We start from the raw sequence: 7,801 nt of genomic DNA, 5'->3' as shown, positions 1-7,801 counted from the left end.
CGCTCCTTGCTGATATTTTTTTCATCGATCGCGATCCACCTACGGATTGCGATCCATCCCAAAGTAAAAGATTAAAGAATAATAATGTAATAATCCCCTTTTGAATCTCATATTTAGGGTTGGTTCTCATTGACCCTTTTTGCTTAATATTTGGTGATGGATCACATAATTAGAGTAGACTTATCTTAGGACTTAAAATTGGATACAGAGTACAATAGAGTGTATTTGCAAAATGATAGAGCTACTTTTACTCAGTATTATGTGCCTTTATATAGGCATATACAAAGAGACAGCCTTTTGACGCATGGGTGTAAAATGTGGATGCCTATGCACAAACAAGACCTATGCACAAATACTAGTGGTTGTGCTTTATACAAGGATGGTAAGATGTTCTTCACATGGGTTATTGACATATGACTTCTCTCAGTGGAAGAGGTTGTCCACACAAGAGATGCAATAAAAGGCCGCATCCCAACAACCCTCCCCTTGCACACAAATCAGCCTCCCCTAGACACAAAGGGTGGGCACACAAAATATCAAGGTGTAGACACACACATAACCCTCCCCTAGCACAAACAGAGGGTAAGGTACAATTGAGAGAATTCTCACAGTATATCATCATATACCAAGACAACATTGTTGCCGTTCTCTTCGTCAGAATCTTTAGTGGTGGCAAGGTTGATTTTTGCTTTTGATTTATCTTTGAAATGCTCTTTGTTATTGGTAGCATGTGAAGATTTATCTTTGAGTCTGCAATACTTTGTAGCATGGTTGTTCTTGCCACAAATGCGACAAGGGTTGATTTCATAGAAATCCTTTGAAAGATGATTCATTTTGCCACGGTGTGTACACTTTAAGTTCTTTTTGTGATTCTGATTGTAGAAATTGGATGATACAACAAAAGTGCCATTTGTTGGTTTTTGATTTCCTTTCAGTTTCTCTTGTGCTCTTGAAGAGAATTTATTACATCTTAAATTTTAGGGATTGGTTCTTTCTCTTTAAGCAGTGTTACAATTAAATTGGCCTTAATCTGCATCTTGTACTGCTTTGAGAAGCACAACGTCTTCATTATCTACATGGCATTTTATATAGGTCAATTGTGTGCAGATACCTTTTAGCCTATTGTGACGAGAGATGACACGTCTTATCCAAGTGCCATAAGCAATCTATAAAATTGCATTTTTAATGCAATTTTAGAATGCTTGGCAATGGAACCAAAATGCTTCTCTAAGATTATCCTACGGCATGTGCAGTGGTCCAATCATCTAAATAATGCATAGAGTTGCCTTCAAGGGATGCGAGCAAAATGCCAAATTGCATGAATCTTTTTCACGTTTCTATTCTATTATCTTCTGTTAGCGGGTTAATGATAGACCATAATTTCTCTTGCATTAAATAGTCCTTGACTTTTGCTTGTCACGTGTGAAAACCATGGTCGTTAAATTTGTCGATGTTTTTCTCGCCCATTGTGGTGCACTTTCGGTGATGTGAAGGAAGGTCTTACTGTAAGAGCAGTGTCTAGTCCTCGTGTTAGGCATACACTGATTGCTAAAAAAATTATAGTCGTTGTTTTTCAAGTGTGGACTTTTAGCTTATGCAGCAGCTAAAAAAGAAAAACTTGGTCATGCCATGGGACGATTTGTAGGCTGAGATGAGAGATTTTAACTCCAAGTCGTTTTGAAGCTAGGTGGGCCATAAAAAAATAAAAAATTTAAAAAATTGTTCTTAATGCTAGAAAATAAATGTCGAATAATCACTAACTACAGATGCCGACGAGGAAGATGACGATAAGGTGACGAGGGAGTTGGGGTGTGCGGGCCAGCCGACAACTAAGGACAATGAGCTTGTGAGCTTTAAGGAGGCACCAAGGAGGTGTGACCAAGACTATACAGGGCACGGATGGTGGTAGGCTGAGAGGCTCCAAACAGCTGGCAATACTACGAGTGATAAAAAATAGTTGAGCTTGAGGTTGTTGTGCGACTGTGTCTATAGCATTGTAGAATTTGAGATTGATAGAGGTCAGTAGCACTAGAGTCCAGCATGCTTTAATGATGCAAAATGGCCACTCACAGCTACGCAGGTAGATGATGCCAAGGGCTAGCAAATGATAGTGTTGACCTTGAACATATAAGGCAGCGCAGAGATTGCATCATTGGCAATTTTGATAATGAGCATGAGAAATAAATGTATGAATCTCATCAATTTTGTGTCAAGGGTGTTGCAGCAAACATCAAGTGGTGGGGCGTCCGAGAATAATGTACATGGATGGGCTCACGCCGCGGCAGGGTGTGGGGCCTTTGGCCTTTCTAGTAATTCCTTTTCCCACGAACTTCCAAGGGTTCCTTGAGGTCCTTTTAAAATTTTGAGGTGGTTCCCACAAAAGGCTTTGTCCTTATGGCCAGCCACACACATACACAAAATTATCACCCTAATCAAGTGAGCTCCAAAACTAGAAATCAAGGGCTTTGATTAAAGTTTGTGTCAAAAACTGTAAAATGCCCACACATGACAAACTTGAAATGGGTTTTTTCTTTTAGCAATAAATCAAACCAAAATGCACACAAAAATGCCAAAATTAGTTTAATTGATAGGAGAAAAGAGTACATACTAATAAAAATTCCTATTAGGAGGAGTATTTGGGAGAAGATTAGAGCCAATGCAATGTAGCATAGAGAGAGAGAATGCCTAGGATCTAATAGATTAGGAAATGCTAATGTAGATAAGAGCTTTGATAGTGGTTGTTGGGTTAAGGTGGATGTACTAGTGTTCCATTCATGGCATAAACATGATTACAATAGAGTTAGCTTGGAACTTGACATTGGATACACAATACAATAAAGCACCATATTAGTGAATTTGGAAACTTTCCAATTCCCACTTTCAAAATGTGCTTAAGATTTGACCACATGGCCAAATCTTAGCCAAAGTTTTGAGAGCATGGCTTAAAAGAGCTTTTCAAGTACTACATTGTGGAAGGAGTTGAACTTAAATTATAGTTTGATATTTCTCCACATGGCCAAATCTTTTAGAAATTGGTGATTCCCAAATTGGCTCTAAAGTCTAAAAATCTCTACTATGGTGTTATAAAGTGTATTTGCAAAATGATAGACTTACTTTTATTCAACATAATATGCCAATGTAGCTCCCTATGCACAAACAAGATGTGGCTACCTATTTAAAAATACAAGTAGTTGTGCTTTATACAAGGATTGTAAGAGGTTCTTCACATGGGTTATTGACACATGACTTTTCTAGGTGGAAGAGAGTGTTCACACAAGAGGTGCAATAAAATCCTGCATCCCCACACCTGTGTGTGTGTGTTTGGGGGGGGGGGCAAAGGCCTAGGAATGGCTAGAGCCTAGAATAATGGGGGCAGTCAGGGTGGCACCTTGGTGCTAATCAAGGAGGAACTTAAAAGTTGCAAGATACAGATCAAGAAACAGTTGGCCAAGATATTTTACGCATTTTCCTTGAATAAAAGGTCATTGGAGGAAGGTGAGTCTCCCTCCATCACTAGATATTGTTAAGGGAGAGAGCATTTTAAATTCTTAAAAAATCACTCCCATGGAGAGTCAAAGTAGTGGCGGTCCCTTCTATGATCAAGAGACAACCCACCAAGCTTGCTAAATCCACACTAGTATTTGGCTTCATGGATAGGGTGTTGGCCAAATCAGAGCTTTTCAATTGGTTATAGGGTGCTAAGTTCCTAAATCAAGGTGGTTTTTTATCCAATGCTCAATATCTTGAGAAAGATTTTTCTTAGTGCAATTTGACGACGACAAAGAAACAATAGCCACAGTTTTGGCCACAATCCCATTGTTTCTTAATCGTTTATCAATGTGTGTGCTCCCCTAGGATCCTTCATTTAAATCCCTAGAATCATTCCATGATATGTGCTCGGACTGGGTGGAGTTCGTTGACCTTCCTTTATGGCTAAGAACCCACCTTAAAGACCTAGCAGCAGCCTTGGGTACCCCATTGTTTGTACATTCAATCAAAGAAGTTGGTATTGCCACCAATAAGGTGTATATTTGGTGGGATATTAGAAAGCCTCACCCCAAGAATCTAGTTTCTAATGTGGGGTCCGATCTTAAGGTCATTCCTCTAAGATTTGGCACCTTATTCAAGGTTTACTTTAAGCATAACAAAGTTGGGCACTTTTCTAGGTTGTGTCCAGTTGACTTATACTCGAACCATGGTGTGATAAGTGGTGAAAAGTTCATGCATGTAACACTTCAGAATATATCTAAATCAACGACTCCTTCATTGGATGTCAATGATAAGGCATGAGAGTATGAACTACCTAATGCAAGAAAGAAAATCCCAAAATTTTTTAAGAAGTCCCCGCAAAGTCCACCATGACAACAGAGTGGACACCTCTAAATTTCATTTCACGGCGGCCACCCAAAAAAACAACTTCCCCAATGTTTCAGAAGATTTTTTTATCACACACTTTTGGTAAGAAAGATGAAGGCCAAATTGGTTTGTTCCTTTCAAGTTTGCATTGGTGTTGTCCCAAAACTTGCCTAGTCCATGCAGTCCTTTGTTATTGATCTTTCTAGCTACCTCCCTCTAGAATGGGCTCAAAAGGATGCTTCCTGCCTTAGATAGACAAGGGGAGTAATCAGATATAGAGTTTTGAAAGTATCTTTTTATTTCTACCCATTCCAAGGCCTCTTTTGCTCTGTTTCCCTCAAGTTTCAAGTTGGACCACCGAGGGCCAAGCAGCTTGTCGTGTTTTACAAGCCCTTTCCACTGCCCACCTTGCAAGCATAGTTTGGCATTACCCATTATGGCCAAGGGCATAACAGCCCAAGTTGATCTTGTTTTGTGATTGATACCACAATCTAATCGGCACATTGGGCCTCCATATCAATACTAGGGCTGAGGATCCCAATACCATCTTGCTCAATAGGTCTTGCAATTGAATCCCATCCTACCCACTACCACGGCATTGAGTCTTTAGTTTTGTTCTTTGATAAGCATATTTTCACTGGTTTCAAGAACTCTTTCTAGATGCATTTGGCTAACTTTAGTAGTGAGCCATTGAGGTCTATGCAAGGGAGAATAAATGAATTGACCACTTCCACTCTACTAGGAAAAGGAAGAAGAAATCACCTTTGCATCTTTCACCTTACCATATCCAAGACCCATAGGCATATTTTTTTGTGGGTTATGGCCAGCTTCAAAGGGGCCCCTAGGTGCTCGAATACCTGCCTTTTGATATTATCTCCCCATACCATAATGACAAATCAAACGAGTCATTTTTGGAGAGAGAGATCAATCGTCAATTTTCAATATTGCACTTTTAACCCTGATGAAGTGGTATAAGTTTTCACAATCACTTTTAGGAAAGCCTTGAGGAAGAGGAGGGAATCATCTGCAAATAGATTCACAAGGATTTGGTCATTGTTAGGAAGAAACAACCCTTGAATCTCTTGTCTAGTAGCATTGACCTAAAGAAATGTCATTAAGGGATGAGAGTCAATGGAAAACATTAGGGGGTCTAGAGGGCAGCCCTATTTTATTGATCTTTTGACCTCAAAAGCACCCACAATTATTTCATTGAACAAGAGCTAAGATTGAATACTAGTGCCAAGAGCTAAGATTGAATACTAGTGCCAAGGGTGTTGACCAACTGACACATCCACGGTCCAAAGCCCAATGCATTCATAACATCTTTGATGAACAACCAAGTGATCCTATCATAAGCTCTATCTAAATATTACTATAGTACAATACACTCTTATTTAGTGGATGTTGCATACTTTGTGCCAACCATTGTTGCTAGAATGTTATCATAGATAGACCTTCCCTTAATGAAACATTGTTGATGGGTAGTGATTACTTTTTCCAAGAGGGAATAGAGACTAGGGCTTTGGTTTGGAAAAAAATTGTAAGCCACTAACATCTTAGTGATTAGGCACCAATGTTTAAGCTGGGAGTAGGTTTGGGATAGGTTTTATGAAGCCCCTTTTGATGCTTAAGTCAATAAAACCAATGATAAGGGCTTTGCTAGCCATTTTTGTGATCGAGGTCTTAAGATCATCCCAAAGTTCTTTGAAAAACTCAGTAGGCAAACCATCCTACCTAGGGGACTTCTCTTTGCCTAGGGCTTGCAATGTGTGAAAGCATTCCTCCTTAGTGAATACCCTGTCTAGTAGGTTGGCATCTGTGTTGGAGACCATTTTTGGACACTTCCTAGGATAATAGTTGTGGCTTCATCCACTTTTGGGGAGTGGGCCTAAAAGTGATCAAACATTAGCTGAGCCATCTCATTAGGGAGCTTCCCCACATTTCCTCCCCCATCAATAAGAGAATGGACAAGGCCCCAATTTACCTTGACTTTAAGGGTCCTCAAGAAGTGAGATGGGTTGGTCTCCTCCGGCTAGACCAAAGTTTCCTCAATATTTTGGTCGTTCTCATCTCCTCAAGTTGTTTTCCAATCAATCCACAATTAGCTTCAAGCCACCTTTTATGCTCATCTTCAAAGGTTAACCCTTCATGATTTTTAGCAATTAGAATCTCCACTGCTTCATCAATGAGCTACTTCAAGTGCTCCTTGCAATATTTCTTTCTTCTAGGTTCAGTAACCTTGATTCATTTTTAATATTTCCAGTGAATATATTCCAAGCCCTAGGGCTTGACAGAGCATTATCTTTATAGATCTTTCTCATAGCTTTCAAGGCCATGCTTTTGAAGAGAGGGTCCTTAAAAATATGAGCCCATGTTATTATTAACTTCTTAGAACCTTGGGGGAAATGACCCTCTTATTTTTTTAATAAATTTCAAGCTTAATGGCAGGTGATCTGATAGGCACTATGAGGTCACCACCTTCATTTCAAACAATGAGGGTAGCCAATCGGCTTGATGAGAGTAGTAGCAGTGATCTATCAGACATTTCATTCTGGCATACTTCAGGCTAGCGTACATGAACCTTGGTGTGCTATTCAAAGGGAACATCTCGCACATGTCCATGAATGCCCATTTCTCACACAGACATAGCTATTTGGATATTTCAGATCCAGACAACATGTTCAAGGATCCTATTCTATCCTTTCTCTTTTCCACCATATTGAAGTCTACCACCAAGAACCATTTCCCTTTGACTTGTATACCTTTCAGGAGCTATAATTGAAAACATTAGTAGCATCTTATGATGGGTAAAATGTTGATAATGTTTTAAATGACATCTCCTCAATATCGCATTCTTCTCTCTCTTCTCTTCCATCTTGGCTACTTCTTTCTCACCAAAACAAGAAAATGTTTCTAGTCACTCAAAATAACCATTAATGCAATACAATAATGTGTTTTTAGATGATTTTTCACCATGATTATCATCAACATGTGCTATGCAACATGGCATAGACGTGGTTGCAGGAAATAAATTCAATCCTAAGTTATAGACGATGTCCTTCTCCGACAAATTTGTAAGAGCTTTAGATTTTCTATGATTGGTAAGTTTTTATTGATGGCTCGTTTAAAACTATGCTCATCTTCCTGTTTTGATGATGGACCAACTAAAAACAGTTTTGACACTCTCAAGGCTACATTAGATGCAGTTCCTAACTTAGCTATTGTGGACCCTATGAAATTGCTTGTGTTAGAAAGTAATGCTAGTAATCGTGCTATTGGAGCAATCCTTCTACAAGAGGAAAGGCCAATTACATTTGAAAGAAAGAAATTTGATTGTGCATAGTAGGATTATTTTGCTTACAAAAGAGAACTCTATGCACTAATGTCTACTTTGAAAATCTGGTGATATTTTTTGTACGAGAGTCAGTTTGAGATTGTGTTTGAC

This window comes from Adiantum capillus-veneris, chromosome 17 (assembly GCF_014529385.1).
Source record: "Adiantum capillus-veneris isolate H3 chromosome 17, ASM1452938v2, whole genome shotgun sequence".
In the NCBI taxonomy this organism is placed as follows: Eukaryota; Viridiplantae; Streptophyta; class Polypodiopsida; order Polypodiales; family Pteridaceae; genus Adiantum; species Adiantum capillus-veneris.
Note: the sequence above shows the minus strand (reverse complement) of the source record.